General features: G+C 45.5%; 1 long non-coding RNA gene across 1 annotated transcript in view; it reads right to left on the bottom strand.

Annotated features, from left to right (window-relative positions):
- LOC132812483 (uncharacterized) overlaps positions 1-24,906 on the bottom strand; it is a 41,456-nt gene extending 16,550 nt beyond the window's left edge. Inside the window, exons 1-4 of the long non-coding RNA XR_009643670.1 lie at positions 24,740-24,906; positions 15,553-15,659; positions 6,461-6,569; positions 1,349-1,455 (exon numbers count right to left, since the gene is read on the bottom strand). This is a non-coding gene — a long non-coding RNA (uncharacterized LOC132812483). The remainder of the gene's footprint in view (positions 1-1,348; positions 1,456-6,460; positions 6,570-15,552; positions 15,660-24,739) is intronic.
- Between the last annotated feature and the right edge of the window lie 915 nt (positions 24,907-25,821).

The raw sequence follows: 25,821 nt of genomic DNA, 5'->3' as shown, positions 1-25,821 counted from the left end.
GATACTCGGATAGTCACGGAATCAAGGGTTCTGTTTTAGATTCGTCAAGTTTAAGGCAACATCAACACGGGTCAGGGGTTTCAGTAGCAATGGAGCTGGGGTGAAGGGGGGGGGGAAGCAACGTTTTAGAGATTGGAATTCCTGGTGTTTGTGATTGTGTAGATACCTGATCAGAAGGTCACCTTGGGGTTACAGATATGAGAGCAATATTGTGAAGAGTGTAGTTCTGCCTCAGACAGTTCCCAGGGAGAGGGAGGGGCTCAGCAGTAAGGGAAAGGAATTTGTAATAGCAACTGAAGGCAATGGGTTTAACCATTTCAATGTTCCGTTGCAGGAAATTGCAGCCAATCGCGTAGTGGGAGTGTGATGAGCAGTTTGATAACTGAGTAATGGAGAGGGATGATGGGGAGGGAGAGCTAGGCATTGTCAGTGTACATGTGAACCCTCAGACGGTGCTTTTGGACGATGTCACCTCCTGACAGTATGTGGGTGAGAAACAGGAGGGACCAAGAATCGATCCTTGAGGGACACCACATACAAGGAATTTAGAAAGGAATGGGAGAGTGGGGATGGAGTAGGTTTTTCCAACAACGGTGAGGTCAAAATATTACTTCGTAGCAGAATGGGAGAGAAGGACATAACCAGAAAAGACAGACAGACAGAACAAGGAACAATACCTGTGATTTGGTGAGGGGAGGGAGGTGGGGGTGATGTGGAGGAAGAGCCCAACTCCAAAAACACACTTTCTTCATTGGTGACATCACCCAACTCCACCCTAGTCTCAGCTCATTTACTGAATGCAGGGATGGACGAGTATTTATCTCCAGACTTAATTATCCAAACACTCTTGGCCAGCCTCCCACATTCAACTTACATGTAATCTCAAGAGTATCTTAAACCCTCCTGCCCAAGTGCTCACTTGTACCAAAACTAGTTGATCCATCGAAAGGCTCCTATTTACAGGCAACAATTTAAAATTCTCACCCTGTGAACATCCCTGTCTCCCTGCACCACACACCCTGCAAGACCTTGACAACTCATTTGTGTTTATTCATTGCTTCACCTGTCTGGCTGTTTCTACTGTTGCCAAGGCAACACTGTCTGGAATTCCCACCTGAACCCTCTCAGACCTGCTTTCCTCTTTTAAGGTGTTCTCGAAAACCTGCTCATTTGGCAATGCTTTTGATCACTTGACCTAGTATCTCAATCTGTGGCCTTATGCCAGAATTTTTCAATAGTATTTCTGTGAAATTATAAACATGATTAAAAAAAACAAACTGTTGCTGATTTGCACATACATTGTCAACTCTTCAATATTGCTGAGTGTATAATCTATAACAGCACTTACCCAACCACATTGTGGGAGCACCTTCACCACATGAACTGCAGCTGGACAGGGAAATCAAACATCACCCTCTCCACAGGCAATGGGGCTTTGGCACTGATCACTGGGATCTGTGGAGGGAGAAACACAGTTGCTATTTCAGGGAGTGCAAAATGCATTATAAGGAGGGAAAACGGGGCAGAATTTGGGATTTTCAAATTTGTGATTCACAATGTGCACTAAGTTCTGTAAAACCTCTCATCCCATACCATGAAAATTTCCTTCTCTTTCTGGTCTATGTCTTTCCTTTCCCCTGCCCTGCACCTTCACACATTTCCAATGCCTTGGCCACAACAACACTGTGCTGTCAGTGAAGTTTATCACGTGGTTGAGTATTGTCCCGCCCCTCATTCACTCCGATTGGTTGAAGGACCAACTGGCACATCCTGGTCCTCCAGCCTCGTTCCCCTGACTCTTATTGGTCCTGCGCTGACATCAATAATCCGAGGCCCATTGTGGGCTGGAGCATGCTCAGTGCTTCCTGCTTTTGCTGCTGTTCATCAGGTATGAGAGAGAGAGAGAGAGGGCTCATCCCTGTTTCTCCTGATGTCAGACAATAACAACAACTACCTGCATTGTATGGAGCCTTTCACATTGACAAATCTCCTAAAATGCTTCACGGATGATGGAAACGTTGATTAAAGAGAACGATTTTTAGATACATCTTTAAGGCGGACAGAGGGGGTTAGGGAGGATATTCCAAAGGTTTGTGTCCTCAGCAGCTCCAATCGTGCAGTGATATAGGTGGGCAACAGCTTACAATGGAGACAGTTAGTGGCTAACCACAGGTTAACAACCTCATGTCGTAGCCACCTCATGTCACAGCCTGTCATTACACACTACCTATGGTTAGCCACTAATAGTCTCCATTAACAGCTAGTCACCCTCCCCCAGTCAGATCGTTATCCACTCCTTTATCCAACCGCTCTTCTCACTCTATCCCCACCTTTACTCCTTTTATCTTGCCCCCATCCCCCCACACTATCTTCTGCACATAAACGGACTTTTTTTTTCTCAGTAACATCTGTTCTGTGGAAGGGACACCGGATCTGAAACGTTAACTCTGATTTCTCGTCACAGATGCTGCCAGACCTGCTGAGCTTCTCCAGACCCTCCTGGTTGTTGTTTCTGATTTACAGCATCTGCAGTTCTTTTGGTTTTAATTTACCGGGAGTTTGTAATTCAGGTCCAACAGCCTCTGTCCCAGTCTCTGCTGTCTCTCCCACCCCCACCCAGTGACACTGCACCTGCACAGCTCATGGACAGGTGTCGTCTTGCTGGCCACACCCCTCATTCACTCCCATTGGCTGCAGGACCACACAGACTCTCCTCCTATTGGTCTGGAGCTGCCGTTAATCAAGCCGGCGCCGATTGAGAGGTGAGCTCCTCCCTCTCTCTGCTCTGGGATGAGCTTCATCATTCACAGTGAATGGGGCAGTATCACAGAGCACAGGGGCTGGGGGCTATTCAGCCCATTGGAGCTGTCCTCTCTCCCTCTGGAGATGGTGCAAATCTGTCCCAACTACCCCCAAATCTTTCCTTAAAAAGTAAAATTCCAAGTCTGTTTCAAAATACCTGCTGAATCTGTGTCGTTCAGACTGTTCCAGATGCTCAGAACTTACTGAGTAAAATAGTGTTCACATTTTCACCTTGTATTATTTGCCAATTACTTGAAAGTAGTTACTAAAAATTGTGACAGGGTTAACAATTCCTCTCTCTCTTTGCAAATTCAAGACCTTGGAACAAAATCGGCACCAGGTCAAAATCACTGCTTCACCTTCTCAGCTCCAAGGATAATTATCTGTGCTTCAGCTAGCTCTGCACAAAAGAGAGGAATGCATCTTAATTTATTAAGATCAAAGAAACAGACCTCCGGTCCAATTCGTCTGTGCCAACAAGGAATCCTAAACTAATGAATTCCCATTTACCATCTATTGGCCTGTATCCATCAAAACCCTTCCTATTCATGTACCCAATTGGAAGCCTTTAAATGTTGTGATTTTATCAGCCTCCACTACTTCATCTGGTAGCCCCTCCCATACACACACCACACTCAGCTTGAAAATGTTGCCAGTTCGATCCCTTTTAAATCTTTGCCCTCTCAACTTAAACCCATGTGCTCTAGTTTTGGACCCACCTAACCTGAGGAAAAAGGATGCCAGCTGCTCACCTTATCCACGCGCCTCGTGATTTTATAAATCTCAATGAAGTCACCTCTCAGTCTTTGACTCTCCAGAGAAAATAGCCCCAGCCTATTCAGCCCCTCCCTGTAGCCCAAATCCTCCAATCCTGGTAACGTTTTTGTAAATCTTGTCCAAACCTTTTCAAATTTCACAACATCCTTCCCAGAACAGGGAAATTCAAACTGAAAACAGAATTCCAGAAGTGGCTTAATCAACGTCCTGTCCAGCCACAATATGACGTCCCAGCTTCTGTATTCAATGCATTGACCATTAACGGAGAGCGTTAATGGAGTCCCATTTGCCAGCGGTTCACCCTTATCCCTCTAAAACCTCCCTCTTCAAGTACCCAGTCAGACGCCTTTTAAATGCTGCAATTGTACTAGCCTCCACCCCTTCCTCTGGCAGCTCATTCCATACTTGCAATGCCCTCAACATAAACACGATACCCCTTAAATCCCCTTTAAATCTTTTCCCTCTCACCTTAAGCCTGTACCCTCTCGTTCTGGAGCCACCGAACTTGGGAAAAAGTCCCTGACTGCTCACCTTATCCATGCCCTTCATGACTTTATAAGATCACCTCTCAGCCTCCAAATCTCCAGGGAAAATAGTCCCAGCCTATTCAGCCTTTCCCAATAGCTCAAATCGTCCAACCCCAGGAAAGTCCTTGCAAATGTTTTCTGAACCCTTTCAAGTTTCTCAACATTATTCCAAGAACAGGGAGATTGGAACTGAAAACAGAATTCCAGAAGGGCCTTCATCAGTGCCCTGTCCAGCCACAATATGACATCACAACAGACCAATAACGGGGAGCGTACCAAATGCTGCATTCACTCCCCTGCCTACCTGTGACTCTACTTTCAGGGAACTATGAACCTGCACTCCAAGGTCCCATTGTTCAGCAATGTTCCCCAGGACTTTACCATTAAGTGCATAAGTCCTGCCCTGATTTGCCTTTCCAAAATATAACAGCTCACATTTATCTAATTTGAACTCAGTCTGCAATTCCTTGCTCCAATGGCCCATCTGATCAAGATCCTGTTGTATTCTGAACTAACCTTCTTCACTGTCCACTACACCTCCAATTTTGGTGTCTTCTGTAAACCTACTGACCATATCTCATATATTCACATCCAAGTCATTTATTTAAGGGCCCAATATCCATCCCTGCAGCACACTGCTGCTCACAGGCCTCCAGTCCGCAAAGCAACCCTCAATCATCATCCTCTGTCTCCTACATTCAAGGTAGTTTTGTAATGGCTTGCTCTCCCTGCATTCCATGTGATCTAACCCTGCTAACCAGTCTGCTTTGTGGAACCTTGTTGAATGTCCATATAAACAACATTCACCGCCTGGCTTAATCAATTTTCTTTGTCACTTCAAAACACTCACTCAAGTTAGTGAAACCCAATTGTGCATGTACAAAGCCACAGTGACTCTCCCTGATCATTCCTTACCTTTCCAAATAGATGGATATCCTGTCCATTCGAACAACTTGCCTGCCTGACTTCAGGCTCACTGTTCTCTTGTTCCATGGCCTCTCCTTACCACCTTTTTAAAATAATGGCACCTCACCTGTCACTATCAACGATACAAATATCACAGGAGAGGCCCAACAATCACTTCCCTAGATTTCCAGAAAGTTCCAGGATACACCTGATCAGGTTCCAGGGCTTTATCCACCTTGATGCGATTTAAGACATCCAGTCCCACCTCCTCTGTAACATGGACACTTTTCAAGTTATCACTGTTTATTTCTCCAAACTCTCGAGCTTCCATATACTTCTCCAGTAAAAATGACGTGAAATATTTGCATATATTTCACACCCTCTGTGATTCCATAGACAGCCTTGTTGACCTTTAAGCGGTCCTATTCTCTGGTCCAGTTAATCTTTTGTCTGTGATATATTTGTTTAATCTCTTTGGATTCTATTCCAGGACATCCCAGAAAGGCCTACTTCAAGGACCGTAACTTTCCTCCGACTTGATCAACAATGCCCTCCAACACATACCCTCCACTTCCCGCACCTCCACCTTTACCCCACCCCTCCAGCCACAATAAAGAATACAGCCCTGCGGTCTTCATCTTCCACCCCACTAATCTCCAGATACAGCGCATTAACCTCTTATTTCTGCTACCTAAAGTCAGACCCCACCATAGACATATTTCCCTCCCCACCGCTATCTGCGTTCCACAGAGACCATTCCCTCTGCACCTCCCTTGTTAGGTCCACACCCTCCCACCAACACATGCTCCACACCTTTGACCTTCCCTTACCGCCACGGGAAATGTAAAACGTTCAGCCACACGTCACTGAGCTCTGTCCAGGACCTCAAAACGATCTTTTCACATCAGGCAGAGATTTGCCTGCACATCCCAAAACCTCATATACTGCATCTGGACACTATGGGAAATTTAACATGGTTCATCCAACTAACCTACACATCTTTGGACTGTAGGAGTAAATTTGAATATCCGAAGGAAACCCTCACAAACACTGGGGAGAATGTGCCAACTCCAACACAGACAGTTGCCTGAGGCTGGTATCAAACCCAGGTCTCTGTTGCTGAGGAAGCAGCGCTAACCACTGAGCCACAATACTGTGGGATCTTTGGTGCTGATGTGCTGCCCCACTGATACCTCAGTCACTCACCCTGCCTCATTTCCTAAGAGGCAGTGATGATGGAGTGAAATTATCACTAGACAGTTAATCCAGAGACCCAGATAACGTTCTGGGGACCTGGGTTTGAATCCCATCACGGCAGATTTTGGAACGTGAATTCAATAAATATCTGGAAAAAATAATCTCGTGACGAGAAGGAATCCATTGTCAATTGTTGAAAAAACCCATGTGGTTCACTCATGACCTTTAGGGAAGGAAAATGCCATCCTTACCTGGTCTGGTCTGCATGGGACTCCAGACCTATAGCAACGTGGTTGACTCTTAACTGCCCTCTGGGTAAACGCAGCAATAAATGCTGGCCGAGCCAGTGACAGCCTCATCCTGTGAATGAATAAAGGAAACAGGTCAGGTTTTGTTCCTTCTCTAGTAGGTACATCCTACAAACTCAATCAGAAATGTTCTCGTACACACTGAACAAATACCTTTCCATCCAAGCCCTTAACACTACAGCACTCCGAGGCTAAGTTAAAACCCCTTATCATTGCAACCATATTATTCTTACAGATAACTGAGGTCTCCTGGTAAAATTGTGTCTCAATTCCCCGCTGACTATTGGGAGAGAGTCTATAATACAATCCCAGTAAGATGGTCATCCCTTTCTTATTTCTCAGTACCACACAAGTAACTTGCCTGGAGGTACTCCCAGGAATATCCTCCCGAAGCCCAGCCATAATGTTATCCCTAATCAAAAACACCTCTCCCCCTGCTCTGTTGCCCCTTTCTATCCTTGCTATAGCATCTATACCTGGAACATTAAGCTGCTAGTCCTATCCATCCCTGAGTGCTGCCTCTGTAATTGCTGTAATATCCCAGTCCATGTTCAAAACCATACCCTGAGCCCACCTGCCTGACCTGTCAGGTCTCTTGCACTGAAATAAATGCAGTGCAACTGGTCCGTCCCACCTCATTCTGTAGCTTGCTCTTGCCTGCCTTGACAGTCTGATCGGTGAACAGTACCAGCCTCAGACTCACCTCTTTTCTCACTATCTCTTTAGGATTACCCCGACTCCCTCACTGGTTTAATGCCTCCCGAGTGGCACTAGCAAATCTCCCTGCTCGTCAGGACCCCATGCTTTCCCCTTCCTATGCCATTGGTACCAATGTACAATGTCCTCCCACTGGTTATTTTCCCTTTGAGAATATTCTGCTCCCTCTGTGAGACATCCTTGACACTGGCACCAGGGCAGCACCACCCCATTCTGATCCTCACTGTCAGCTGCAGAAATGGCAGACTGTGCCCCTGACTAGAGAGTCCCCTATCACCATCGATCGTGTGGAACTGGATATACCTCACATTATGTTAGAAGCCAGTCTCAGTACCAGTAACTTGGCTGTCAGTGCTACTTTCCCCTGAAAGTCTATTACCACCTACATTTTCCAAAACAGTACACTTGTCTGAGATGGGGATAGCCACAGGAGACTCCTGCAGTACCTACCTACCCCTCCTAGCTTTTCTGGAGGTAACCCACCTACCTGACTGTATCTGCAGTATCCGGAGACTGCCGCCTATCACACTCCCCGGCTCCTGTCAATTCCTCACTGCCTTTAATCACTCCTCCACCAATCCATGTGATCCAATAGGATTTGCAATCACACTTCCTGCAGACAAATCATCAGGATCATTGAAACTCTCCCTAATCTCCCACATCCGACAGGAACAGCACGCCACTCTACAACAGGCCATCTCTCTGCCTTAACAACCTACAGACCAAGACAAAGGCACAGTCTTACTGCTCGAAAAATACTGCCCGAGAATAACTTATGTTTTATATCTTAAACATTTAATCAAGAGACCGTAAGACATTAAAAAGAAATCCTCACCTTACTCACTATTGTAGATTTAATAAAATAAAACTGACTAAGATTGATGTTTGAAGAGACTGAAACTCACTGAGCTGATCCCCGGCTCTGAGTACTTCCAAGGGTGAGGTCTCTCTGAGGGCAGCTGTGAAATGTCACTGTTTCTCTTCTCTGCCCACTCCATTTCCAGAGAGGTTTTTAACTTCACAGCAAGTCAGCTCAGAGAGGTCACTGCTTGGTTTTATTCACTGGGGGTGCCTTTGCTGCCCAGACCAGTATTTATTGGCCACCTTTACTTGTCTTGGAGAAAGTGGTGGTTAACCGCCTCCCTGAAATGCTGCAGTCCATGTACACCACAGTGATGTTTGGACAACAGTCCCCCTCTGGCCCCACAACCCTCCCTGTCTCTGTAATCCCTCTCTGGCTTCATCACCCTCCCTGTCTCTGTAATCCCCCTCCGGCTTCACCACCCTCCCTGTCTCTGTAATCCCTCTCTGGCTTCATCACCCTCCCTGTCTCTGTAATCCCCCTCCGGCTTCACCACCCTCCCTGTCTCTGTAATCCCCCTCCGGCTTCACCACCCTCCCTGTCTCTGTAATCCCCCTCCAGCCCCACAACCCTCCCTGTCTCTGTAATCCCCCTCCGGCTTCACCACCCTCCCTGTCTCTGTAATCCCCCTCCAGCCCCACAACCCTCCCTGTCTCTGTAATCCCCCTCCGGCTTCACCAGGCTTCAGAAATTACACGTCTGTGGCATCAGATTTTTATTTGGATTCGTTTTTGTTTAATAAACACCACCCCCCCCCCCCCACAAAAAAAAGTGACATATTTCACCCCCAAACAAATTTCTGTTGATTGACCTTTTGGAGAGGCCGACACATGGACACCGCAGTATTTTATCTCACATTGTACACGTAGAATGATGGAACTTTCTTTTAAACATTGCTAAAAAGGGAGGCAATGGCTTAATGGTATTCCTGCCAGATGAGTGAAATGTGCAATGTTCCGAGGATTAGGGTTAGAATCCCAACATGGCTGATGGCAGCATCGGAATCCAATACAATCTAGAATGAAAAGGCGAATGATGACCATGAAACTATTGTCAATTGTTAGAAAACCCATCTGGTTCACTCATGTCCTGCAGGGAAGGAAACTGTCATCCTCACCTGGTCTGGCCTACATGTGACTCCAGACCCACAGCAATGTGGTTAACTCTCAACTGCCCTCAGGAAAAATACTTTAAAAACTGTTAACAAATACTCCGCAGGTATCACTTAAAAACTGGCTGTTCCCATTGGGACCATGTGAATTTCTGAACGGCCTGAACTAAAACGGAGTTTCAGCTTCACCTTCTCCCCGTCCCCCCTCACTCTGTTTACACCCAACTCCAAAACACTCTCATTGAGCCAAGCAGCCCTCACAGTGCAGCCCTGTCATTTTCATTGTCTGCTCACACCTACACTGCCCTCAGCCTCCTGTACTGTTCCAGTGTATCTCAATGGGAGCTCAGGGACAGCATCTCATCTTTCAATTCAGCCCTTTGTAACCCCAGAGTCAACATGGACCTCAGCAGTTTCTGAATGAACAGACAGTTGTCAGAAGCTGGAACATTCCACCTGAAAAGGTACTGGAATTTGAGTCCAAAAGGACATTTAATGGGAAGTTTGCAGGTAATTGAAAATATGAAGTTTACAGGGTTAACATCATGAAGTGGGTGATTGGGTCTAAATCTGAGAGTTCTTACAAAGAGACGAGGTGTAATTTGGATAAATCTGTGCTCCCTCTCAGGCCAATATCTCCTTCCTCAGCTGCAGGGCCCAGAACAGAGCACACACCCAAAGGGTGATCCAACCACGAATTTGTACATCTTTCTGCTTAACAAAAATATTGGAGATATTTTCCCACAAACAGAACTGACAAACCTTTCTCCTTCCACAGTTAAATGCCAATGATATTCAGATCCTGATGACTCCATTGACTGTAAAAACTTGCTTTTGAGATCCCAACCTCAATTATTCTGATTTAATATCCTATGAAATAAATTCACAAAACAAAACAGAATATAAAGACATACCTTTCTCTTGGTATGTGCTTGATGTGTAAATGCCTCTCCTAAAATCACACACCCCCCCCATCCTAGGAAGAGGACATGTCCATGCCCCTCACTGTACCTTGCCCCCAATAAAGATGGCGGCCATATCCCAGGACCTATCACCGCCTGAGGGCCGCAGCCATTTTCCCATCTGCTGCAAACGCGGGAAAGAGTTTCTAATTCAGATTAACGACCCGCACAGAGTGTAATTAAAACTTCCCAGTCTAAAGTGACTCATTATCTCCATCTCCAAGGCATTCTCCCCTTCCCTGTTTGCCTCTCCCACATTCACCAACGACAGTCACGTGACACTGCACAGGCGGTGTTATTGGTGACGTGTCATCCCACTGGCCACGCCCCTCATTCACTCCCATTGTTTGGATGGCCAGCTGGTTCCACTTGGTCCACCAGTCCCACCACCTTTTCCTATTGGTCCGAAGCTCCACCAATCAGCTGGACCCCATTGTGAGGTCAGTGGTGGGATCCTCCCCCTGCCTGAATCAAACCCGGAAGGTGGATAGATGGTGTCAATCAGGAACAACAAGCAGGAGGTGCTGGGAAAGCTCAGCAGGTCTGGCAGCATCTGGGAACAGGAATCTGTCCAGTGGCCCTTCCTCAGAACCGATGGGAGCTGGGAAAATTAGAATCCTGACAGTGTGGAAACAGGCCATTCGGCCCCAAAAGTCCACAGCGTCCCTCCGAATGGTATCCCACCCAGACTCATTCCCCTACCCTATGACTGTATATTTCTCCTGACTAATGCACCTCACCTACACATCCCTGAGCATTATGGGAAATTTAGCTTGGCCAATTCAACTAACCTGCAGATCTTTGTCCTGCAGGAGTTAGGGGTTAAAGAGTAAATAATAGACAGGGACAGAACACCAAAGAGAAACTGGAACATTTGGAAAGATAAAGGAGTGGATTACGATCTGGCTGTGAGGGTGCATAGCTGTTAATGGAGGGGACAGGAACCAGTGTCTGGCAGCATCTCAGTGGAGGTGGCGGAAATGGCAGCTGATGATCTACGTTCTGCTGCAAAAACAGACCCCGAGCTTCCAGCTGCCTGTCACTTTAACACACGAGCCGTTCCCTGGCCAACATCTCTGTCTCATGCTTACTGCAGTGTTCCAGTGAGGCCACAACATACCAAATGGCCCCATATTACAAGGACTGCAATTTCCCCTCCCATGTGGTCAATACCATCCACTAGATCTCCTCCACTTCCTGCACCTCTGCCTTTGAAACCCACACCTTCAACTGCAACAAGGATAGAACACCCCCTCCACCCCCAAGTCCTTACCTTCCACCCAGATACAACACATCATCCCCTGCCATTTCCACCCAGATACAACACATCATCCCCTACCATTTCCACCAGCTACAATCAGACCCCACCACCAGATCCTTAAGGGGTTTGACAGAATAAATACTGATGTGTCTGAGGGTAAATACTGAGAGGGGAGTCTGAAACCAGATTCTGAGTCAGTCACATAATCAAGGGTTCTGTTTCGGATTCATCAAGTTTAATGCAACACAGACACGGGTAAGGGGTTTCAGTAGCAATGGAGCTGGAGTGAGGAGGATACAAACAACGTTTAAGAAATTAGAATTCCTGGTGTTTGGGATTGTGTAGATGTCTGATCAGAAGGTCAGTTTCACGTCAGAAACAACTGTAATATTGTGAAGAGTGTAGTTCTGCTGCATCGTTCCCAGTGAGAGGGAGGGGCTCAGCAGTAAGGGAAAGGAATTTGTAAGGCAACGGGTTTAACCATGACAATGTTTCATTGGAGGAAACTGCACCTAATCGAGTAGTGGGAATGTGGTAAGCAGTTTGATAACTGAGTAACAGTGGAGTAATGGCGAGGGATGATGGGGAGGGAGAGCTGGGCATTGTCAGTGTACATGTGAAACCTAACATTGTGCAAATGCACTATGTCACCTCAAGGATTGATCCATGAGGGACAGCAAATGCAAGGAATTCAGAAAGCAAAGGGACAGTGGAGATGGAGCAGGATTTTCCAACAACTGTGAGGTCAAATATAAGTTTTTCACAGAACGAGAGAGAAGGACATAACCAGAAAAGACAGAACAAGGAACAATATCTGTGAATCGGTGAGGGAGACTGATGAGGAGGAGGAGAAGAAAAGAGAGGTGGAAACTCTATGGTTCAGTGAGATTAGGGGAAAGGGTCAAGATGAGCTCTGATACGGCTTGACAGGAGATTGGCGAAAATTTGGACAAAAACCGGGAACACTTCGTGAGGCAGTTTGGCTCGGCGGGCTAGTGGGAGGGAGGGAAGCTACAGATCGGATTATCTCAGTCTTAGTGACAGAGAAACTCCATGTGCTCCAAACTCTTGTTGTTGGAGAGAAGGATGGAGGAGACAGGATGATGGACAGTGTTTCACAAAGAAACAAAACCTGGGTAAGTGATATTTAAAGTGAGTGAACAAACCTAATGTATTTAACTTTTATCCAAAATATTAAAATAAACGACTGAAGTCCTAGTTCGAATCCCAACTTGGCAGATGGTGGAATCTGAATTCAAGAAAAAAAATAAGTGGAATTAGGAATCTCCTGATCTCCATGGAACCATTGTCAATGGCGAAAAAAATCCTGCCAACCCGACAGTGGCCCAGCCAGCTACTCACTGTATTAATCACTGCAAAGTCTCAACAAAGGAATGAAACTGGATGGACCACTCGGTATCTAACAGGGCACCAGAAAATACAACCACAGAATCAGCCCACTCGATGGTGCAATGTCCTCCAGACTAACATCTGGAGTTTGGTGTCAAAATGTGTAGAGCTGTCTCACAGACCAATCAAGGAACTGACTGACATACTCATACTCATGAAATCAACCCTTACAGACAATGCTGAAAATGTGTTCCTGGAAAAGCGCAGCAGGTCAGGCAGCATCCGAGGAACAGGAAAATCAACGTTTCAGGCATGAGCCCTTCTTCAGGAGCCCTCTTACAGAGGATGACCAGACACCACCATCACCATCCCTAGATATTGAGAGTGTGGTGATGGAAAAGCACAACAGGTCAGGCAGCATCCGAGGAGCAGGAGAATCGACGTTTCGAGCCTAAGCCCTTCATCAGCCTGACCTGCTGTGCTTTTCCAGCACCACACTCTCGACTCTGATCTCCAGTATCTGCAGTCTTCATTTTCTCCTGAAATCTCTGGATATATCCTGTCCCACCAGCAGGACAGACCAGATAGAGGTAGTGGCACAGACAGGGAGGATTTGCCCTCGGAGTCCTCATCATTGACTCCGGACACCAGGAAATCTCATGGCTCCTGCTGATTACCACGTACCATCCTCCCTTGGCTGATGAATCACTTCTCCTTCATGTTGAACAACATTTGGAGGAAGCACTGAGGAAGTAAAATGGTGTCAAACGGACTTGGGGGACAGGATTTCAATATCCACAATCGAGACTAGCTCTGCAGCAGAATTACTGACTGAGCTGGTCAGGTCCTAAAGGATATCGCTGCTCAACTGAGTCTGCAGTGGGTGGTAAGGGAACCAACAAGAGGGAAAAACATACTTGATCTCATTGTTATGAACTGACCAGGAGCAGATACATCTGTCCATGACAGTATCGGTAAGATCGACCATCACACATTCCTTTTGGAGTCACAAGTTTTGGCTTAAAGTTGAGAAAAACCTCCATCGCGTTGAGTGACACGATCACCGTTCTAAATGAGACAGACTTTGAAGAGATGTAGGATCTCAAACTGGATATCTCGGAGATACATCAACAGCAGCAGAACAGTACTACAGCACAATCTGTAATCTCATGGGTTTGTAAGTCTGGCTATCGCCCATGACAATGGACAGTAAAAGGAGGGCATGCCAAGAGCAACACCAGGCATACCTAAAAATGAAGTGCCAACCTGGTGAAGCTACCAAACAGGACCATCTGCATTTCAAACAGCATCAGCAGCAAGCAACAGAGCTAAACGATCCCACAACAAATGGGTCAGATCAGAGCTCTGCAGTTCTGCCACACCCAGTTGTGAGCAGTGATGGACAATAAAACAACTCACTGGAGGAAGCATCACAGATATCCCCACCCTTACTGATGGAGGAGCCTCACACATCCATGTACCAGATAAGATAACAGCATTTGCAGCAATCTGCAGCCAAAAGTGCAAAGTGGGATGATCCATCTCAGCCTTCTCCAGTGGTTTCCAACATCACAGATGTGAGTTTTAAGCCAGTTCTATTCAGTTTGAATAACATCAAGAAATGGTTAAGTAGTGCAAAGACTATCGGCACTGTCGGCAACAATACTGATGGCTTGTGCTCCAGAACTTGCCACCCACCAAGCCAAGTACCGCTCCAGCGCTGGCATCTACTGACAATGTGAAACATTGCCCATGGACGTTCAACACAAAAACACAGGGCAATCCAACCCAGGCAATTTCCCTCCGTCAGTCCACACTCGATCAGCAGTAAAGTGATGGAAAATGTCATCAACAGGGCTACCAAGCAGCAGCTGCTCAGCAACAGCCAGCTCAGCGACACTCATTTTAGTCTCCACCAGGGCCACTCAGCTCCCGATTGTGGTACTGCCCTGATTCACAACCTGACAACCAGCTGAATCCCAGAGGTGAGGTGAGGGGGACAGCCCAGTCCCACTCCAAGACCACTATTTCTAGCTGGTTCTAACCTTGCATCAGCTCATACACTCTCATCCACCTTGTGTTATCTCCAGACTTCATTATCCAAACACACTCCTGGCCAGCTTCCCACATTCAACCTCCCTGTAATCTCAAGAAAACTAAATCTCTGCTGCCTAAGTACTCCCTTGTACCAAAACATGTTGTTCCATCAAAAAGCTCCTATTCATAATCAACAACATAGAGCTTCGGAGATGTACAGCATGGAAACAGACCCTTCAATCCCAACCCGTCCATGCCGACCAGATATCCCAACCCAATCTCGTCTCACCTGCCAGTATCCGGCCCACATCCCTCAATTTAAAATTCTCACCCTTGATGTAATTCCTGGGTGTGACCATCCCTAGCTCGCCGCATCACACACCCTTTGAGAACTCGACAACCCATTCTGTTCGAGACTCCCAATGATCTGTTAATTCATTACCTCACCTGTGTGGCTGCTTTTATAGTTACCAAAGCAACAAGGTCTGAAATTCACAGCCAAAACCTCACAGGTCTGCTTTCCTCCTTTAAGACATTCCTCAAAACCTGCTTATTTGGCAATGCTTTTTTGTCACTTGACCTAATATCATCCTTCTCTGGCCTGATGTCTAAAGTTCCCAATAATATTTTTGTGAAATTATAAGCAGGATAATAAAACTACAAACTGTTCTTGATTTGGACATTATCTTCACATCATCACTGTTGCTGTAATGAATAATCTGTAATGTCTCTTACCCAACCACATTGTGGGAGCACCTTCACCACACAAACTGCAGCTGTACAAGAAAGTCAAACATCACCCTCTCCCCAGGCAACAGGGCTTTGGCATTAATCACGGGTATCTGTGGAAGGAGAAATACACATGATGTTTCAGGGAGTGGAAAACGGATTACAGGGAACGAAGATGATGCAGAATTTATAGGCAGAAATGGAAGGAAAATACACTTGCTTATTTGGAAATAAGAATTCTTGACTGTCAAAGATTTTCCAGAAAAAAATTAAGCAGCAGCACATGGTCAGGGGCTGGGCGGCAGTGAAAAATTAATTTACAAAAATGTCTGTAAAAGTAATAGTAAAACACACCCATTGTTCGAGACTGAGGAAGTTAGATATTGACAAAGTGGTCATGAGGGAGCCCAGAGATGAAGTAGAGCAGAATAAGCTGTTATGATCCTACAGTCATAGAGATGTATTGCACTGACACAGACCCTTCGGTCTAACTCATCCAAGCCAACAGGTATCCGAACCTAATCTATTCCCATTTGCCAGCACTTGGCCCATATCCCTGTAAACGCTTCCTAATCATATCATGTGTCTACTTAGATGCCTTTAACAAGTTTTAATTGTACTAGCCTCCACCACTTCCTCTGGCAGCTCATTCCACCCACTGCATGAAAGAGTTGTCCTTTAGGTCCCTTTGAAATTTTATCCGTTCACCCTAAAGCAATGCCCTCTACTTCTGGACACCACCACTCCAGGGAAAACACCTTGTTCATTTACTCCATTCATGCCCCTCATAATAGTATAAATCTCCATAACATCACCGCTCAATTTATGGCACTCCAGGGAAAACAGCCCCAGCCTTTTATGCCTCAACGTGTAGCTCAATCTCAAACCCTAACAACATCCTTGGAAGTCTTTTTTGGAACATTTCAAGTTTCACAGCACCCTTCTGATAGGAGGCAGGCCAGAATTGCACACAATATTCCAAAAGTGGCTTAACAAATGTTGCTGTACAGGACATGACCTCCCACATCCTATACTCAATGCTCTAACCAATAAAGGAATATATATTAAACACCTTCTTCATCATCCTATCTACCTGCAACTTGACTTGCAAGGACTATGATCCTGCAGACCAAGGTTTCTTTTTTCTGTAAACGTCTCCAGGGCCTTGCCATTCAGTGTATAAGTCCTGCCTTGTTTTACTTTTCCAAAATGCAGCACCTCACATTTATCTAAATTATACCCCGTCTCATCAATATCTCATTGTAATCTGACGTAACCTTCTTCATTATCCACATTACCTCCAATTTTGTATGACCTGCCAACTCATTTACGATACCAAATCATTTAAATGAATGATGAAACAAATCTAGAAATAAACATCCATTTCTCTGAGTTAGAATGTGCTCTGTGTAAATCCTGCCCAACGACTCTGTACCAGAGAAAGGCTGCACATGCGCCTGGCTGCACCTTGCCCCCTACAAAGCTGGTGGCTCCACACATGTCCAGTGAATTCTTGCCCCAAATAAAGATGGTGACGCTCAACAATGCCCGCAGCCACACTGAGGCAATTCCCCGTTTACTGAAAACACGAGACTGGGACGTTCAAATGTGTGTTTTCCGATGTGCACGTTGTGTTTGTTAAACCTTTCCGCTCATACAGAACCTCTCTCACCTCCTGCGGTTCCACAGACAGCCTTGATGTTTGTGGGTACCTGTTCTCGTTAGTCCTTAGTGTATTTGTACAATCACTTCGGATTCGCCTTAAACCCATTTCCTAAAGCTATCTTGTGCCCCCTTTTTGCCCTCCTGGTTTACCTCGAGTATACTCCTCCTGCCCCTATACTCCTCTCGGGATTCTCACAAACCCAGCTCTCTGTACCTCCCATATGCCTCCTTCATTTTCTTGACCAGGGCCTCAATTTCTTTCGACAGGCAGCATTCTCTACATCTACCAGCCTTGGCCTTAACAGGAACATACTGTCTATATACTCTCATTGTCACAGGCCTATGGAGGCAATGGCAGATGAGGACAGAGAAACAATCATTCCCAGTAAAGAGGTAATGTTGGGAAAGATAACAGCCTCAAGGTAGCTGGGTCTCCTGGCCCTGATGGATTGCATCCCAGGGACTAAAGGAGATGGAGGCTGGGGCGGGGGGGGGGGGGAAAGAAAGATTAACAAATAAACTCGTGATAATTCACTAAAATTTGTTGGATTCTGGGATGGTTTTGACAGACTGGAAGCTGCAAATGTGGTGCCACTATTTTTCAAAAAGGACCCGTTAGCTTAACTTCTGTAGTGGAGAAAATGCTTGAATCTCTCAAGGAAGTAGTGGTGAGATATCTGGGTAGAAATTGTCTCATTTAGCCGACATAGCATGGATTCATGAAAGGCAGGTCATGTCTAACACATTTACTGGAATTATTTGAGGATACAACGAGTGCGTTGGACAAGGCAGATTCGGTGGAGGTGGTGTACCTGGATTTCCAGAAGGTATTCGATAAGTTGCCACAGAAAAGGCTGCTGTATAAGGTAAAGATGCACAGCATTATGGGTAATTATCATTGATACAGGATCGGTTCACCAACATAATACAGAATGGGGATAAATGGGTGTTTGAATTAGTGTTGGCACTACAACTGTTTGCAATTTACACAGATGTTTTGGAGTTGAGGACCAAGTGTACGGCATCAGAGTTCACATTTGATACAAAGATGAGTAAAGCAATGTCTGCAGAGACCACTAAGTCTGCACAAGGATACAGAGAGGTTACGTGAGTGGGTAAGGATCTGGCAGATGGAGTTCAATGTTGAGGTCATCCATTTTGGAAGGACTAACAACAAACTGGATGATGAAATGGTGAAAACATGCAGCAGGCTGCTGTGCAGAGGGAGCTGGGTGTCCTTGTGCATGAATCACAGGAAGCTGGTTTGCAGGTACAGCAGGTAATTAAGGCAGTGAAGGGAATATTGTCCTTCATTGCCAGAGGGATGGTTATGCTGCAGCTGTACAGGGGGCTGGGGAGGCCACACCTGGAGTACTGTGTACAGGTTTGGTCCCCTTACATTAGCAAGGATGTACTGGCACTGGAGGGAGTACAGAGGAGGGTCATTAGTTTGAGTTGGGAGTTGAGAGGGTTGGTGTATGTGGAGAGATTGAGAAAACTGGTTCTATACTCATTGTCATTTAGAAGAATGGGAGGTTGGATACAAAAATGTAAAATTATGAAGGGAGTAGATAAGACAGGAGCAGGGAGGCTATTTCCACTGGGGGCGGGTCAGACTACAGAGCATTACCTCAAAATAAGGGGGAGCAGATTTAGGACTGAGTTCAGGAGGAACTGCTTCAGCTAAAGGGTTGTGAATCTGTGGAATTCCCTGCCGAGTGCAGCATTTGACGTTATCAACTTGAATGCCTTTAAAGCAAAATGTAGATTTGTGAACAGGAAAGGAATTAAGGGTTATGGTGGGAGAGCAGGAATGTGGAGCTGAGGCCATGAAAAGATCAGCCCTGATCTTATTGAATGGCAGAGCAGGCTGGAGGGGCCAAGATGAAAGTTCTTGCCTTGTGCCATCAAAATTGGCCTTTGTCCAATTCAGAGCCTTATCTTGTAGATCTGGTCTATTATTTTCTGTAACTATTTTAAAACTAGTAGAATTACCAGAGAATCCCAACAGTGTGAAAGTAGGTCATTCAGCCCATCACATTGATACTGACCCTGAGAGCCTCCTAACCTCCCTCTGTAACATTGCATTTCCCAGGGCCACCCAACCTACACATCCCTGAACATTATGGGCAATTCAGCCTGGACAATCCACCCAACCTGCACATCCCTGAACACTGTGGGCAATTCAGCCTGGATAATCCACCAAACCTGCACATCTTTGGACTGTGGGAGGAAACCAGAGGACCCAGACGAAACCCATGCAGAATACCCCAATAAGGTGATCATCCCTTTCTTATTTCCCAGTTCCACCTAAAGAACTTCACTGAGCGTGCTCCCAGGAATATCCTCTGTAAGCAAAAACATAATGCTATCCCGAATCAAAAATGCCACTCCCCCTCCTCTCGTCCCGCTTTCTATTCTTCCTATAGCATCTATACCCTGGAACATTAAGCTGCCAGTCCTATCCATCCCTGAGTGATGCCTCTGTAATTGCGATAATATCCCAGTCCCATGTTCAAAACCATACCCTGAGCTCATCTGCCTTCCCTGTCAGGCCTCTTGCATTGAAGTAAATGCAGCGCAAATGCTCAGTCCGACTTCATTCTGTGCCTTGCCCTTACCTGCACCAGCCTCAGACAAACCTCTTTTCTCACTATCTTCTTGTGTTTACACCCACTCCCTCACTGGTTTAATGCCTCCCGAGTATCACTAACAAATCTCCCTGCCTGGATATTAGACACCTTCCAATTCAGGTACAATCCATCCTTCTTATGCAGGTCAACTCTACTCCAGAGGAGATCACAATGATCCAAAAATGTGTTTCCTTTTCCCGTGCACCAGCTCCTTCACCACTCATCCAGCACCTCCTCCTCTGTAATATGGACATTTTTCAGGATGTCACCATTTATTTCCCCACATTCTATATCTCCCATGTACTTATTCACAATAAACACTGGTGCAAAATACTGGTTTCCTATCTCGCCCATCGCCTGCAGCTCCACACAATGGCTGCCTTGCTGATCTTTGCGGGTCTCTATTTTCTCCCTAGTTAGCCTTTTGTTCTTCATGTATTTACAAAAGCCCTTTGCATTATCCTTAACCCCATTCACCAAAGCTATCTCACGTCCCTTTTTTGCCTCCTGATCTCCCTCTTAATTATACTCCTACTGCCTTTATACTCAAATATTGTTTGGATTGGAAAAAATGCAAAATATAACATCCTGACAAAACAAACGAGGGCAGGACTTAAACTCAATAAAAATAGGGCCCTGAGTAGTGATATGGGAACAAAGAGACCGAGGGCTTCATAACTTTGAAGTCTGTGTCACATGTAGATGGTTAAGAAGGTATTTAGCATGCTTGCCTTCACTGTTTAAACCTTGGTACAGGAGTTGGGACGTTATGTTGAGGATGTACAGGACGTTGGGGAGGCATCTTCTGGAATACTCTGTCCAGTTCTGGTTGTGCTGTTATAGGAAGGATATTATTAAATTGGAGCAGGTTCAGAAGAGATTTAACAGCATGTTGCCACAAATGGAGGGATTGTATTATAAGGAGAGGCTGGATAGGCTCAATGGAGTGCAGAAGGTTGAGGGGTGACCTTATCAGAGGTTTATAAAATCAGAAAGAGTGTAGATAATGTGAATGGCCGGGGGAGAGGGGGATTCAAAACTCGGGTGCGTTCATTTTGAGAAGAGATGAGAAAGGTTTGAGAAAAGACATTAGGGTTTCAAAAAAAATATGTGGAATGAACTTCCAGAGGAAGTGGTGGCTGTGAATACAATTACAATATTTAAAAGACATTCAGATAAGTACATAAATAGGAAATATTTGGATGGATGTGGACCAAGCGGAGGCAGGTACAATTAGTTCAGTTTGGAATTATGGTCGGCATGGACTGGTTTGACCACAGGGCCTGTTTCCTTGCTGTATAACATTATGACTCTAATCCTCACTAACTCTAAATTCCTCCATCCTCACAACTCTCCCGATTACTGTCACCTCATCCAGCCTCACAACTCTTCCTTATTTATATAATTCCTCACCAGCCACAGAACGCTCCCTATCTCATGTCCTCCAGTTTCTCAAATCTCTGCGATATGTGCCTTTCTTTAGTTCCAGCCTTGAGGCTGCCCTCATTCACTCCGATTGGTTGGACAACCTGGTCCTCCAGTACTGCCCTCTCGTCCTATTGGCCTGCGCTGACATCAATCATCCGGGGCCCATTGTGAGGTGAGTGGTGGGATCCTCCCTCTCTCTCTCTGCCTTGGGATGAGCTTCAACATTCACAGTCAATGGGGCAGTATCACAGAGCACAGGGGCTGGGGGCTATTCAGCCCATTGGGGCTGTACTCTCTCCCTCTGGAGATGCTGCAAATCTGTCCCAATTCCCTTCCCATTTGCCCATGGCCCCCCAAATCTTCCCTTAAAATGTAAAATTCCAAATCTGTTTGAATAACTGCTGAGTCTGTGTCCAGCTGCCATTCAGACTGTTCCAGATGCTCAGAACTTACTGAATAAAATAATGTTCACATATCCACATATTATTTGCTAATTACCTGAAAATAGTTACTAAAATTGTGACATTGTTAACAATTCCCCTCTCTCTGGAAATGAAAATATCCTAGAAACAAATTTGTACTGGGTCAAAATCACTGCTTAACCTTCTCAGCTCCAAGGACAATTATCTGTGCTTCTGCTAGCTCTCCACAAAAGAGGAACACATCTTATCTTCATTTATTAGTGTCATAGAGATGTACAGCACAGAAACAGACCTTTGGTCCAATTTGTCCATGCCAACCAGGAATCCTCAACAAATGGAGCCCCATTTGCCAGCAATTGGTCCGTAGCATTTGAAACCCTTCTTATTCATGTACCCAATCAGATGCCTTTCAAATGTTGTAATTGTATCAGCCTCCAGTACATCATCTGGCAGCTCATTCCACACACACACACACAGCTTGAAAACTTTGCCCCTTAGATCCGTTTTAAATCTTTGCCCTCTCAACGCAAGCGCATGTGATCTTGTTTTGAACCCACCTAACCTGGGGGGGGGGGGGGTGGGGAGAAAGACCCTGGCTGTTCACCTTATCCATGCCCCTCATGACTTTATAAATCTCCATGAAGTCACCTCTCAGTCTGTGACTCTCCAGGGAAATTAACCCTGGCCTATTCAGCCTCTCCCTGTAGCCCAAATCCTCCAACCCTAGCAAAGTCCTTGTAAATCTTGTCTGAACACTTTCAAGATTCACAACATTCTTTCCAGAACAGGGAATTTCGAACTTAAAACAGAATTCCTGCAATGGATTAATCAATGTCCTGTCCAGCCTCAACTTGACGTCCCAGCTTCTGTACTCAATGCATTGACCAATAAACATAAGCATACCAAACACTACCTTCACTAGTCTGCCTATCTGTGACTCTACTTTCAAGGAACAATGAACCTGCACTCCATGGTCTCTATGTTCAGCAACATTCCCAAGGACTTTACCATTAAATGTCTAAGTCCTGCCCTGATTTGCCTTTCCAAAATCCAACAGCTTACTTTTGTCTAAATTGAACTCACAGTCTGCCATTCCTCGCCCCAATGGCCCATCTGATCAAGATCCTGTTGCATTCAGAACTAACCTTCTTCACTGTCCACTACACCTCCAATTTTGGTGTCTTCTGTAAACCCATTGACTATATCTCATATTCACATCCAAGTCAATTATTTAAGGACCCAATGTCCATTCCTGCAGCACACTGCTGGTCACAGGCCTCCAGCCCACAAAGCAACCCTCTTTCACCACCCTCTGTCTCCTACCTTCAAGTCAGTTTTGTATCCAAATGGCTAGTTCTCCCAACATTTTATGTTATCTAACCTTGCTAACCAGTCTGCTTTGTGGAACATCATTCAGTGTCCATATAGACAACGTCCACAGTCTGCCTTCATCTTTGTCAGGTCTTCAAAAAAACTCAATCAAGTTAGAGAGAGAAATAATTTCCCACACACAAAGCCATGTTAACTACCCCTAATCATTCCTCGTCTTTCCCAATACATATAAATCCTGTCCCTCAGAATCCCTTCCAACAACTTGCCTGCCACTGACTTCAGGCTCACTGTTCTCTTGTTCCCTGGCCTTTCCTTACCACCTTTTTAAATAATGGCACATGTCTTCCAGCACCTCACCTGTCACCAATGATGATATAAATATCTCAGGGAGGGGCACTGCCATCACTTTCCTAGCTTTCCACAAATGTCTGGGATACACCTTAACAGGTCCCAGGAATTTATCCACCTTGCTACGATTTAAGACATCCAGTACTACCTCCTCTGTAATATGGTTAGGAGCCGGGCAGCAGTGGACAATTCATTTACAGAAAAGGTCTGTGAACAAAATAGTAAATTACTAAACAAAGCAAAAATACACTCAGACTGAGGAAGCTAGATAATGAACAAGTGGACATCAAGGAGCTCAGAGGTGAGTCAGAGCAGTGTTCACTTTTATGATCCCACAGTCAGAGATGTCTAGCACCGAAACAGACTCTTCAGTCCAACCCTCTATGCCAACCAGATATTCTAACCTCATTATTCCCATTTGCCAGCACTTGGCCGGCATCCCTCTGAACCCTTCCTATTCAAATGCCTTTGAAATGTTACAATTTTTAGGCTACTGTTGAATTTCCCCCTCACACCCTAAACCTATATCCTCTAGTTCTGGGCTCTACCACCCCAGGCTAAACACCTTGTCTATTTACGCTATCCATGACCCTCAAGATTAGAGAAACCTCTTCAACATCACACTCCAGGGAAAATGGCCACAGCCTATTATGCCTCTCCCTGCAACTCAAATCCTCCAACCCTGGCAACATCCTTGAAATCAATTCTCAAACCTTTCAAGTTTCAGTGCCTCCTTCTGATAATAGGGAGACCAGAATTGCACACAATATTCCAAAAGTGTCCTAACCAATGTCCTGTCCAACTCCTTTACTCAACACTCTGACCAATAAAGGGATGCATACCAAATGCCATCTTCACTGTCCTATCTACCTGTGACTCTACTTTCAAGGAACTGTGAACCTGCATTCCAAGGTCTCTTTGTTCAGCAAGACTCTCCAAGACCTTACAATTCAGTGTGTGAGTCCTGCTCGGATTTGCTTTTCTAAAATGCTGCACCTCACATTTATCTAAATTAAACCCTATCTGCCACTCCCCAGCCCATTGGCCCATCTGATCAATATCCCATTGTATTCTGAGACAACCTTTATCACTGACCACAACACCAACAATTTTGGTGTCACCTGCAAACTTACTAACTGTACCGCCTCTATTCACATCCAAATCATTTACATCAATGACGAAACAAATCCTGAGAAAAACAAAAATCCATTTCCCTGGGTGTGAATGTGCTCTGTGTAAATCCTGCCCCATGACTCTCTATCAGGGAGAGCTGCACATACTCCCCTCTGAACTTTGCCCCCTACAAAGATGGCGGCTGCACGTGTCCAGTGAATCATTGCCCCGAATAAAGATGGCGGCACTTACACGAGTCAATCGCGAGATGAGGTATTTTCCCGTTGACTGCAAAAACGAGACTGTAAGTTTCAAATTTGTATTTTCCGATGTGCACCAAATGTTTGTAAAACCTCTCAGCCCGGACCAACACCATTTCCCTCCCGCTTGCTGCTGTTTATTTCTTTCCTTACCGACAGCTCTCCGCCCGCACAGCCGCGCTGTCCGCGATGGTCACGTGGTATAATCAAGTCCCGCCTCTCATTCACTCTGATTGGTCGGAGGGCCAACTGCCCAGCCAGGTCCTCCAGCCCCGCCCCTGTCCTTCCATTGGTCCACCGCTGACATCAATCATCCTGTGACCATTGTTGGCTGGAGCATGCGCACTGCTTCGTGGCTTTTGTTGCTGTTCATAAGTTACATGAGGGACAAAGTTAAAAACACACGACCACCTGATGCAGCAGCAGCAGCGCTAGTGCTTCCAAATAAACCTGTTGGACTATAACCTGGTGTTCTGTGAATTTTAATTTTGTCCATCCCAATCCAACACCAGCACCTCCAAGTCACGAGTGAGGGAGGAATGTATAACATAAGAACTAGGAACAGGAGAAGGCCATCCTGCCCTTTGAGCTTGCTCTGCCATTCAATAAGATCATGGCTGATCATTTCGTGGACACAGAACCATTTACCCAAGTTCTCACTGTATTCCTTAATTAATTATTTATTTTATTTAAAAAGCTACCTTAGCTTTAAAAACGTTTACTGAACAAACATCAACTACTTCCCTGGGCAATGAATTCCATTGAGGTTAAGAAGTTCCTTCTCAATTCAGTCCTAAATTTGCTGCCTCTAATCTTGAGGTGATGCCATCTTGTCCTAGATTCACCTGCCAGTGGAAGCAACTTCTCTACTTCTATTTTATCCATTTCATTCATTATTTTATATGTTTCCATTCTTCTGAATTCCAATGAATATAATCCCAATCTACTCCGTCTCTGTTAAGCCAACCCCCTCAACTCTGGAATCAACCTAGTTAATCTCCTCTGCACCCCCTCTCGTGCCAGTACATCCTTTCTCAACTAAGGAGATAAAAACTACATGGAGTACTCCAGGTG

The sequence above is a fragment of the Hemiscyllium ocellatum genome, unplaced genomic scaffold, assembly GCF_020745735.1.
Source record: "Hemiscyllium ocellatum isolate sHemOce1 unplaced genomic scaffold, sHemOce1.pat.X.cur. scaffold_2762_pat_ctg1, whole genome shotgun sequence".
Classification (NCBI taxonomy): Eukaryota; Metazoa; Chordata; class Chondrichthyes; order Orectolobiformes; family Hemiscylliidae; genus Hemiscyllium; species Hemiscyllium ocellatum.
This window is presented reverse-complemented; position numbering and strand designations above follow the sequence as displayed.